Source organism: Onychostoma macrolepis, chromosome 01, assembly GCF_012432095.1.
Source record: "Onychostoma macrolepis isolate SWU-2019 chromosome 01, ASM1243209v1, whole genome shotgun sequence".
Classification (NCBI taxonomy): domain Eukaryota; kingdom Metazoa; phylum Chordata; class Actinopteri; order Cypriniformes; family Cyprinidae; genus Onychostoma; species Onychostoma macrolepis.
This window is the reverse complement of record NC_081155.1, coordinates 7,964,418-7,977,535: the sequence shown is the minus strand read 5'-3', so window position 1 is coordinate 7,977,535 and position 13,118 is coordinate 7,964,418. Positions and strand designations below refer to the sequence as shown.

General features: G+C 36.9%; 1 long non-coding RNA gene across 1 annotated transcript; it reads right to left on the bottom strand.

Moving 5' to 3' along the window:
• Nucleotides 1–4,913: 4,913 nt before the first annotated feature.
• LOC131536197 (uncharacterized) lies at nucleotides 4,914–7,935 on the bottom strand. The gene is made up of 3 exons (XR_009269886.1): nucleotides 7,744–7,935; nucleotides 6,451–6,551; nucleotides 4,914–4,995 (listed from the first exon to the last, which is right to left on the bottom strand). It is a non-coding gene; the product is annotated as an uncharacterized LOC131536197 (long non-coding RNA).
• Nucleotides 7,936–13,118: the final 5,183 nt, after the last annotated feature.

Below are 13,118 nucleotides of genomic sequence, written 5' to 3'. Positions count from 1 at the left end.
TTTGCTGTTCTGACAGGCTATTGGCTCTTCTGTGTCTCGTGACCAATTGCGTCATGCTACGGGACTTGAGTATCTTTTGAATGAGATGTGAGCGTTAACGGAGCGGGTCATTTTCAGCGATTAAAACCTTATGTTTTGCTCTCTTCTTCTCATAAAGACTTCGTATGGCTTCAGAAGACCTGGAATGCAGCACGACTTGTTTGTAATGCTTTTATACTGCTTGTTTATGGGCAGTTTTGCAATAAACACCGGTGACTTAACTTACATTTGCCTGTTAACTGTTACGTGTTTTATGTTGTTCAGAAGTGGGTAGGTTTAGGGTAGGGGTGGGTAAGGTGCTCCAATAAAAGTATAAATGTATATAAAATTATTTATATTTTTTACAAATGCATGCAAACCATTAAACTAAGACAAACAACTGAAAACAACGGCGGAGAACGTATTGTCATTTTCCATAAGCGTCTTGACCTGACGCATAAAGCAAGCAATTGAAAGCAATGGAGTTCCTATTTTGTCATATAATGACGCCTAGGGGCACTTTTGGCGTCTTCATAGTGACGCGAAGGCGTTTGACCATGCTTCAGTTTTTGACGCCTTGGGAGTGAGAATGGGTTGGCTGATCGGGTTAGTCGCACAGGTGCTCCTAAATGTTTTGATAGTCGCACACAGTAGCTACTTTTCAGTCGCCCTGTATAGCCCTGGCAATGTGTCATGATATTTTCTCTTCTTTTTTTTTTAAATTTACGTTTCGCACAACCGCCAAGTCGATGCTGCCTATCCATTTGTGAATAAATATGCTCGACTCTGACTGGGGGAAGGGGGCAAATACACTGGGACCTGACCCAATCGCAATTCTTTATATGCGTGCATATATTTGATATTCTCTGTATATTGTATCATTAACTGTTCATTTTCTATGCATCTGTATCTCTTCCAGCAAAATAATATATACAAAACATGAAAAAATATTTTAAAGGTCTTGTCATTATCGTAATCACTTGGTGCCCCCCTATTGGCTGGTGCCCCAGGGCACTCGCCCAATCCCGTCTATGGATAATCCGGCCCTGCCTCCGAAATGTGACGTCATACTGCGGTGAGAGTCAAAACGGCAGGCCTAGTGAGACTGACTTGCTTTAAAGGGGATTAAAAAAAGAGTGGGTGGATTTTTATTATTGTAGGCTGGTTGTGTTCACACACTGCCAACACACATTTATGCCCAAACAAAAGTGGATTTTGCATAATAGGTGCCCTTTAATAAAAATAAATAAATAAATACAAAATTAACATTAAAAAACTGTAATTTTCTGCCATTATAGAAAAGTACTGTTGAATTAAATGTAAAGTAAATTGCCTTAAACCACAAAGTAAAAACAACAACAACAACAAAAAACCCTAATATTTATGGTGTGTTAATAAGGTGATTACATTATCACTGTGATCTTACTTCAATTGAGTCAACTAAACAAAGACTATTTTCTTGACATGAAATGAAACTAAACACTGCTCTACTTTGTGTATCTGAAATTCAACTGAAAATTAAGTGAAACAATTAAAACTAAAAACACAAATTGAACGCAAACATGTCTGAGTTCATCACAGCATCAGCAGCTACACTGTTATGACTTCTAAATAAAGCAACATACAGCATTTTAATAAGGATCTCCTCTCACAAGCAGAAAAGTGGGCTCTTTGGGTCTGGCCCGTAAGAGGTTAAACTTAAGTGTTATGGCTTTGCCTCCAAGGGTGATTGAGACGAGTGTGAAAGCGACTTCGACACACTCTGCATATGATTGGAAATGGAACAGGTTTGACTTAGAATGAGGACAGAGGAAAATTGTTCATTTTAACTGTTTGATGGCAGATGTGTTATTTTTTGTTGCAGAGTCTTTTCTAAAGTCCTGCCATGTGTTTATTCCACCCATGAACTCAGCAGCTGATTTCACCAAAGGAGGAACAAAGTCATTCCTTTCAAGTCACAAACGAGTCTCGAGTTAAATCCCAAGTCCTCAAAGAGTTAAACCCAGTCAACACGTGAGATCACGTGATGATCACAGTGATATCACACCATTCTCATACGGTGATCCTCACAGTGTGAGTAATATGTGAGCTCATTGTGAACTCAAAAAGATGAGCGGGGTTCTTATTTCTGTTAGACATCTACAAAAGCGCTTATTGAGAATTAACAGATTTAGATGATGATTTTTTATTGTTTTGTTTGACGTTACCATCGTGGTGTGTAGTGTTTGCTTTAGTTGGGCTCTTGACCCTTGACTTTATAACATCATATTTTTTGGGGCTGCTGTAACTGTGTTTGAAAAGCACATTTGCTATAGCAAGGAAAACCAAGAAAGAGACTGCAACCAGGTGATATTGGTTTGTTACTGACGATAACAGTGCAACCATCACCTAGATTCAGCATGCAGTCTCTGTGAGAAGTTATTAATTTAAAGTTTTTAATAATAACTCTGTGATTATACAGTATAGGATCCAGTAGTGTCATAATCTTTTATGAATGATTTTGAAAGCATAATAAGACACAAACATTTTGAACTAATGTGTCATTTAAACACAAAGAGAGACATCAAGAATCAGTGTATGAATCTCAGCAATGGTGACAATCAAAAGCTTCATGCTGCAATGCATGCTGGGTACCTAGTCTCTGTGCAGTGAGTGCACTTTGACCTATCATTAGTATGAGCACACAGTGAGGGCGCTGTGAGGTTACACTTTTAGCTCACTGTTACCTCACATTGTGACCTCATCACGAGTATCTTGTGAGATCATGGTGACATCACTGTGAGATCAAATTGTTGACTGGGAAGTCAATGAGATAATTAAGTGACTAATTAACCCTTTCACACGTGAGTTTAAAATATTCTAGCTGAGGCCCAGGCGTGAGTTTTTTTAGGCGACCGTTATTTTAGATTGTAGACCGTAGCTGTCGCTCAAACGTCTTTTAATAATATAAAGGTGTTTATTCTTGAATGGTGCACTGCAAAAAATGATTTCCTACTTAGAGTTTTTGTCTTGTTTCTAGTCCAAATATCTAAAAATTCTTAAATCTATAAGCATTTTTCTAGACATGTAAAAATAGTCTTGTTTTCAGAAAAAAAAAAAGTCAAAATTGAGTTTTTCCTTAAAACAAGCAAAATAATCTTATTTCAAACCGAAAACAAGATTATTTTGACTCGACAAAATATTTTGAAAAATTATTTGATTTAAGAATTATTAGATATTTGGACTGGAAACAAGACAAAAAAATGTAAGAAGCATTTTCAGCAGTGTGCTGTTCAGCAATTTCTCCCTATAAAGCACTTCGATTTGCCATTGTGTGTGAAATGGGGGTAGTTTGGTTTGTCACCTTTTTCACCCCTGACGAGTTTGCACCCCTGAATGATGATTGTGCATTAGTGATGAACACCTGCTGTTATTGAGAATCACAGAGGATCCGATGTTGATGTTTTATTGGTTAAAATGATGTCACTTTCCTAAATGAAAGTTGAACGGACGTCTTTGATGTTATCTGGCCGTGAACGGCATGTCTTTTCGGCACGTCCCTGGACGTTTAAATTTGTCATCATCTGGATGTTTATAAGATGTGCTGCTGCATAATTTAAGTGTGTACATAAGCCTGGATATAAAATAATCATATACCCATTGTTTAACATCGCGAAAGGCAATAAATTATGTCTCGAGGTGTACACATCTGAACTTGACAAAGGTTCTAAAAAGGTCCAAAATCGGTCCAGTCAGACCTGAACGTCTATAAAATGTAAATTTAAGATACAATGGAACAAGATTTTGCATCCCTTTCATGAACAAAGCATTAGAAAAAGTTAATCAACATGTATTATATTTTTTACTCTTCAATAATCTTATGTCAGTAAAAGTTCCCACTGAGCAAAGACACGTCCAAAGGACGTCAATTTAACGTCTTTGCCGTACGTTCAGAAGACGTCCACTGAGGAGCCAGAATGAAAGTTTTTGCGACGTCTTTTTTAGACGTCTTTTTAGAGTTCAGCATTAACGTCCAAATGACATAAATAGTGAACGTTCAGAAGACGCCCACTGAGGAGCCAGAATGAAAGTTTTTGCAACGTCTTTTTAGACGCCTTTTTAGAGTACAGCATTAACGTCCAAATGATATAAATAGTGAACGTTCAGAAGACGTCCACTGAGGAGCCAGAATGAAAGTTTTTGCAACGTCTTTTTAGACGCCTTTTTAGAGTACAGCATTAACGTCCAAATGACATAAATAGTGAACGTTCAGAAGACGTCCACTGAGGAGCCAGAATGAAAGTTTTTGCAACGTCTTTTTTAGACGTCTTTTTAGAGTACAGCATTAACGTCCAAATGACATAAATAGTGAACGTTCAGAAGACGTCCACTGAGGAGCCAGAATGAAAGTTTTTGCGACGTCTTTTTTAGACGTCTTTTTAGAGTACAGCATTAACATCCAAATGACATAAATAGTGAACGTTCAGAAGACGTCCACTGAGGAGCCAGAATGAAAGTTTTTGCGACGACTGTTTTATACGTTAATTCTAGTTATAGTGAAGGCAGTGTGCAGAAGTACTGCTTTAAATTGTAAATAATAAATTAATACCTATCCCCTTAGTTGTACCTGTCCAAGACATATGGGTGTGCAAAGACATTTTAGTAGCCTTATTTGCAATTGGAAATACGTGATTTATTAAAAGGACAGAAATAAAAAAATAGTTTGAAATGAGAAGAGATTACTTTTTAACCATCTTTAATGAGTTTTTCAGCAAAATATTAACAGAAAATTTGATAAAACAAAATTCTAATAGTTAAACAACAACAACAAAAATACCCTAAACTGAAATAAACAAATATCTTGCAAAAAGCCCTTAGTTATTTCCCACCCCTGTATGCCCTCCACCTCCCTTCCTCCCGGTGCATGCTTGAGATGTTCAGCTGCATGAAACTTTATTGTAGCCTCTGTGGTGTCTCTGTCCCATTTCATGACTGCAGCTGCAAGAGTTGAACAAAAACTAAAATTACAAATATGTAAAGAAAACCAGTGTACGTTACATTGCAACTGTAAATTACATTGCAGTATGCATGTTCTTTTAGTATTTATATGTGAAAACATTAATATTTGTTTATACTTTTTATAATTCCTCCTGTCAAGAAATCAAATAAAAAGGAAGCACTACGCAGAATGCAAATACTGCAAAAAAACAGCAATAACCGAGGAGGCTGGCACAACATCCAATTTATCTAACATTAGAACAGTCCTCTGTCTGTGCCGCCTTCATTTACTTGCCCATTTTCATCACTTTTGCTTTAATTCTCGGGCACTAATTCGCTAAACTGAGCCCTCTTTCTCACCGATGGTCCCGACACAGATTCAACATGTCGAATCGGGCAAACTACCGCTGACGTGAGCCCGATGAGAGCTTTGTCCAAGCATTGCAGTTATTTCACATTTACTAAAATTTTATCAAATGGCTTTACAAATCATTGTTGTGTCTGTCCTGTGCACGGTATATAATTTCTCCAGTGCAGCTTAAAGGAAACACTGCTCATCTCTGCTCAATTAGTAGACTCTGACTCAATGAAGTTAGAGTAGAACACAAAACTAATAACATTAATATCAAGTGGCCATGGCTGATTAACATCATAATGCATTATATAGCTTTCTGCTTGATCAGCTGATTCCAATATTCTCATTCAACAAGCAAGAAAACAAACTTTCATTAAATAAAATTCTATCAATTGACTAAACGTTTTCCCTTCTACAGTGTGATTTTGCTACATTTAGAAAAAACTGAGGTAGTGAATATGACTGAGTTGGTGTTAAACTTAAATGACATGGGGAAAATGCTGAGTACCATTAATTGCTTCATAAGTTTTAGTCGTCTCCAGAGGCAGTTTCTGCTGCTTCCCTTCCCTTCATGTTGAATTTTGCCATCAACCGGTTGGTAAAGAGCCTGAAGAAACAAATGCACCATTTAAAAATGACATGTGTGTGGTAATCTACAGCTGTAGCATGGGTGAGTGTGTTAAGAGTGGACTAAAGAGATGTGGTTTTGGACACTGCAGTTTTCTGAAATTGATTAAACAAACCTCTTGCATTTCAGGTAATTAAAGTCTGTGTGAACTGGAAAACACTGCTCATCTCTGCTCAATTAGTAGACTCTGACTCAATGAAGGTGGAGTAGAACACAAAACTAATAACATTAATATCAAGTGGCCATGGCTGATTAACATCATAATGCATTATATAGCTTTCTGCTTGATCAGCTGATTCCAATATTCTCATTCAACAAGCAAGAAAACAAACTTTCATTAAATAAAATTCTATCAATTGACTAAACGTTTTCCCTTCTACAGTGTGATTTTGCTACATTTAGAAAAAACTGAGGTAGTGAATATGACTGAGTTGGTGTTAAACTTAAATGACATGGGGAAAATGCTGAGTACCATTAATTGCTTCATAAGTTTTAGTCGTCTCCAGAGGCAGTTTCTGCTGCTTCCCCTTCCCCTTCATGTTGAATTTTGCCATCAACCGGTTGGTAAAGAGCCTGAAGAAACAAATGCACCATTTAAAAATGACATGTGTGTGGTAATCTACAGCTGTAGCATGGGTGAGTGTGCTAAGAGTGGACTAAAGAGATGTGGTTTTGGACACTGCAGTTTTCTGAAATTGATTAAACAAACCTCTTGCATTTCAGGTAATTAAAGTCTGTGTGAACTGGAATTTGCTGCTGACTTCATTTCAGTATAGTGACATATTTCCAACTGAAACAGAATATTAAATAGCAGGGAGGGTTTTATTGTAGTGCTCCTCCTCTCCATCTCACTCATAGCAAACTAACAGTTGGAGGGATGTGGTTAAGGATATTCTGCCCAATCAGACTGACATCATCATAGAAGAAATGACATTCTAGAGCAGCAAATGTTCAGATTTTGATTAAAGATTGCTAAAACAAACAATTTTTTCAGTAGATTAACTTGCACGTGGGATGGGCGATATGGAAAAAATATAATTTCACAATTTTTCAGGAAAACCACAATTACGATTTTATCATGATTCTTTGTCATGTTGGTTTTACTATTTTGCAAGTTATCCGAGCAGTACAGCCAAACTAATTTCCTTATTTTAAAAACAAAGCCTTACAAGGTAACAAAATGTAAAATAAAAAACAATGGCAGAAATTTAGGCCAAAGTGGGCGAAGATAAAAAACTTTATAAATAAATACTATATAAACAAAGCATTATATAAACTTCACTGTGTAACACCTGTTTCTTATTAAAGCAACTGTATTAAAGTTCTTCAGTCAAGATGTTTTGTTGTTTTGTTAACATTAAAGGGATAGTTCACCCAAAAATGATAATCCTCTCAACATCTTCCCTCTCTCAAGTTGTTTTAAACCTAAATGAGTTTCTCTCTTCTGTTGAACATGAAAGCTATTTTAAAGAATGTGGATAACCAAACGGTTGCTGGTCCTTAGTGACTTCCTTAGTATCTTTTTCCTGCTGTCAAAGTCAATGCGGACCAGCAACTGTTTGGTTACCCACATTCTTCAAAAAATATATTAAAAAAAATATATATAATTTTTGTTCAGCACAAGAAATAAATTGATACAGATTTGGGACAACTTGAGAGTATAGTATAAGCATAGATATGTCACATCCTCTGTCAACTGGCAAACTGTGATAAGAAATGTCACATGTTTGGCAAGTTCTATATGTAGGGATACTGTTGAAAATACCTGTCAAGAATTTTGTGGACACAATCCCTTACATCTTTCCCTCCAATTCTTGCAAGTTGCAACACCTTTAAAGAGAGGGGGTAATATTCCTGTCATGTTAGAAAACATTAGACTATAACACGCTTCACTGATATACGACAGAAGAATATTGATAAATAAAACAGAGCATAAAATTACATCACTTCCAGAGTGTGTCTTGCAAATCATACCAGGGAATCAAGCTTGCCTTGTTGCATCTGGTTGCTGTCCCTGGACTGGTCACTGTGCCTGGACTGCTTCCTGTGTCGGTACCGTTTGCTGTGATGGGACCCGCCGCTGTACTGGGAACCGTCACTGTGCTGGGACACATCACTGTGGCTGGACTGATGACTGGACCCAGCACCCTTCAACTGGCTGGCTCGGTTTACATTTAAATGCCCAGAGTCTGAAAAACAAAACACTGAGTGAATTTAATAAATAACACATTAAATTATTCACACACATGTGGTTGATTACTGTTTTGTGGTTGATAAAATGAGTTGGTATTTGAGGTGACTGGTTTAATGTGATGATTACTAACTGCCTGTTGACCTGTCCCTGGACCCAACACCTGTCTGTTGAGATTAAATTTGAGTGTCCAGAGTCTGAAAATTAGCAAATGTACGTTATTAACAATGATTTCGTAACCACCATCATGTTATAATTATGCAAGAAAAATATGAAAGAAATTATTAGATTCAAGTGATGAATACTTAGTTACAGTGAACTTTCTGTTAAATCCAGCAGACTCCATCTGGATGGACTTTGTCACCTTTGATGGTGGAATGGGAAAGGAGGGCACCTTGATAATGGCATCTAGACAGATGCAGTATATAAATTAAATGGAAGCATCAGTTGTAAAAACAATGAGCTTTAACTTTGTAATCTTATAACTTTGCAATTCTATAAGATTCTTAAGTTTGCAATGACTCAGCAGCTTAGGAAACCGTTACCTGTCATGTTCTCTTCTTCCTCCTCCAAATCCTCAGATTCTGTAATTGTACAAATGAATATCTTTTATAACATGCACTAATTATCAGTTTAAAAAGTGAATGAAACTTGACCCCTTATTTAATTTAGTTTATAGACTTTGATTCTCAAGACATGATTCAACAATTATCATAGAAACATACCAAGAACATAGTCATACCAAAGTTGCATTTGGACTTTTCCTCCGAACTGCTTCCTCAGGCTCTTCCTCCTCTTCACTCCTCAACATGACTCGTCATGTCATAATCATCGCATTCACGAATGCTAACTGTTTTAAGGTTAAAATCATCAGACAATACAATTACAATAAAAATGACTTTACTACTAGCACTTTAACTAAGGGTGCTCAACCGATACAGCTCAGAATGTTAGCACAAAACCAGTTGACTTGATTTTCTCATTTGGCTGCCTTTATTTTGACAAATAGCAAAGAATCTAATTAGATCATTAAAAAAAACTGCAGAGGGTCATTTAAACGCTTCACCTTTGAACAAATTCATCCAGTCATCTGAGTTGCTGTCCCGACTGAGGAAAGCTGCCTGGACTGCTTTTTAGGCCATCTAATGATTTTTTCAGCATCAATCCAGTTGTCTGGCGCAGTTCCTCTCACTGTGGCTGGACTGATGCTCCAACCCTTCAACTGGCTGGCTGGCATACATGATCTGGGAAGTAAAACACATTCATAAAGTTAAGTTATGTCACCCTACATTTTTTTATGGAAACTACTACAAATAAACAAACAAACACAAATGACACCAGAAATAAATAACACACATTGGATTGTCAATATCATCATCAGTACCACTTATACTGTGTACTTAAAGGTCTGAGAAATTGCTGTTGAAATCACCAAAACAAACACCCAAAAGGATCACATCTCTATCTTGAGCCCCGAACAAATGAACAAACAAGCGAATATGACACAAGACACAGAGTATATTCATCACTCTAGTCTGTCTTCACTGAGCTGAACTGTCTCCTTCTAAACACACTGCATCATCGTGGTGGCCAAAACTGCTGATTAGCTGTGTTTTGTGCAGTCTGCTAAACATGGTTTTAAGTCAGTTATTTCAGAAATCTGAGTCCACCTTTAAGTGCTCTAAACTCATGACTTATGTAAAATAGTGTAGGACACATCTACATAGAGCAGAAAGACTGATGATGATCAGATCTGGAGAGCCGACTCTGTGTGGAGCACAATCAAACACACCTGAACAAGCTAATCAAGGTCTAAGAGTTACAAATGTAAAGGCAGGTGAGTTTTCGTTGAGAAAAACTGACTCCAAACCAACTTTGGCCATCCTACTAGTAGAGGTTAATTAAGATAAAACTTGCCAACCTTCAAATGCTGTGTTTTAATGAAAAATCAGTGGAGGTATATAATCATACAACTACTGGCGTTACTGTAATTAAGTAGTTTTTGTGCTCCTCCTCTTTTTGAGTAAATTTTAAAGTTGTACTTTTACTTGTACTGTTTATACAAATTTAGCAAAATAATCTACTTTATAGGGTTAAATCATAGTTTGTTACTGCAAGATGCTCCACAATTTGAATTATATTCTAAACCTGATGAGCTTCATGGACACCAATAAAGATATTCTGATCGTAAATGACCAATAAAAGCCCTGATATCTGAACCGCTTTGCAGCAGGTTTTGAAGGAGCTGAAACACTGAATGAGTGTAACTTATGGACTCAAAGTTTGGAGAAACAAATGACATGGTGGTGTTATCCTAAATATCTATATTTTGATACCGATAATGAAATTATGATGTTCCATTACTCATTCTCCACAGTATCTGTAGTAGTACACCGATAAACCGATATAATCTCTCACTCTCCGACAGCAAGTTTGACACCATCCGCCTCCGTCAGTTACAGAGTCTGAATGTCCGCCATATTTCGCAGGTATTCGGATCATTTATAATCATTGCCAAATGTGGCTGCGCTTTGTTTGTAACATGAGAACACAGTCATGTAAAGCTTTTGCGAACTAGACGCAAGCTCTCAAATAGGCCTGACTTATACAAAATGAACTGCCTGTCTCACTCCTATACTGTAGACTAAGATCTTGATAAGAAAGAAACCATAATAGTAATGATTATAAAAGAGAATTGTTAACGATATTGCCAATATCCACACAGCTGGATTAAACTTTGTGAAAGGTTATCAACCAATCAGAATAGATCCACGCCTGACTGATGGAAATTCTGGAAATTTTATTGGCTGTCATATCGATCACTTTCATGCTGCACAACTGAGCTGCGTTTAGCAGGTGTGCATCAGCACTGCTGTGCGGCAGAGATGAGAACTGTTTGAAACAATTTTTCCCACTAAAACTTTGATGTGCATCATCTCAGTTTTAATAATTTTAACATAACAAAAGATGTAATCGCAAAACAATCAGGAAAAAGGCATTACATGCACATTTTTAAATCATGACATGTAAATATATATAGTTGCCAGTGGCAACCTCAGCAAAACTTCACTCAAATTAATATTTTTGGTCCCAAATGTGACTGTTAGTCACAGTCTGGAGCCCTGTGACTGTTACCTGGGGCCTCATTTATAAAATGTTGTGCAGAAACCATCTTAAAATTGATCTTACGATCATCTCTCAAATATGCGTGGGTGATTCATAAAATGAAAGTACGCACAGAAAACACATGTATGCGTATCTTTCAGATGTGAAATCTATGAATCACAAATGATCTTGAACTTACGCAAATAAATGGTTTCAGCTCTGTGCTTGTAAACGACTCCTAATTAATGTCATTAAAGTTGTCATGAAATCAAAAATGACCCTACTTAATTTTTAGTGCACATTACTAGTCTTGTGGTGAACAATTAAACTGTGCAAACCTCAATACACAGAGAACAAAATAAATGCGAACATCTGCCATCGTAATCTTTAATCAAAACCTGAAATATGAGCTTCTGCTCTGGAATGGCGTTCTAAGATCTGATGACGTCAGTTTGACAGCTTGGGAGAATCCTCTTGATCTGGCGTAAGGACTGCAGTTTCTGGGTCCATGCCCTACTTACTTCATTTGAGAATGCCATCTCAACAACCATTTATGAGCACTATTTAATACTACTTGTATTAAGCTAAGGTGACTGGTTTGTTAACACGGCCGCTACTTTAGAACATTTACGTTCTTGGTTCTGTGAACTGCATAAGGGTTTAAATGAATACTCTCCTTTGAACAAATTGCTTGCCTTGTCGCATCTGGTTGCTGTATGGAATAAAGGTTAGGGTTATAATGGACATGCGTGGGTGTATATTAGCACAGTTTGTTGTTTTCTGGGCGTCTGGGAACCGCACGTGCTGGGACACATCAGTGGTGAAGCGTGATGTCAGACGTAAGCAGATATTCTTAACCACTCATATCCAATTTAAATCTGCTCTGAAAAAGCAAGAGGTGGAGAGGTGCACCACATATAAAACCTGTCCTTTACACAGTATTCTGTCTCACTTAAATACATCACAAAACTGAAGTCAGCTGCAATGTTCGGTTCATGGGGACCTTAATATTGATGATTTTCAAGGTATTGAAGTTAGAAATAACTGTATCCCATGACCACTAATTCACGTCTGGTTAATAAGTTAAAAGTGGGTTTTGTTCAAAGCAGCTATTATCCACATAGATCTTTGATATGAATGAATACGAAAATCATTAAATATATGCCAGAAAAACTAGTAACTAGTACTCTAGTAGTTTTGAGAAGAGTACCATTTGTACTTTTACTTAAATCCAGCTGACCAGTACTTTTACTTGTAATTAGTATTATTTCAGCAATGTAACAGTACTTGATGGCTTCTAGTACAAGATTTTCAGTACTCTTTCCAAATGGAAGCATCGGTTGTAAAAACAATGAGCTTTAACTTTGTAATCTTATAACTTTGCAATTCTATAAGAGCTACTTAGGTTTGCAATGTCAGCAGCTTAGGAAACTGTTACCTGTCATGTTCGCTTCTTCCTCCTCCAAATCGTCAGATTCTGTAATTGTACAAATTAATATATTTGGTCCCACTTTACATTAGGTGGCCTTAACTACTATGTACTTACATTTAAATTAATCATTTGATACAATGCACTTACTGTGTACATACATGTTTTTACATTGTACTTATATTTTAAAAAATACCTATATGTACTTACATCTGTAATTAATTTCTGTAATTACATTCATAATTACACTGTCAACCCATCCCTTACACCTTAACCCACCCTTAAACCTACCCATACCACCTAACCTGTCCCTAACCTTACCCGTATCCCACCTCAGTAGCAGCAAAAGTGTTTTGCAATACAATATGAACACAATTTAGATCGACAAACTTACTTGATTTCTATCCAAACTGAA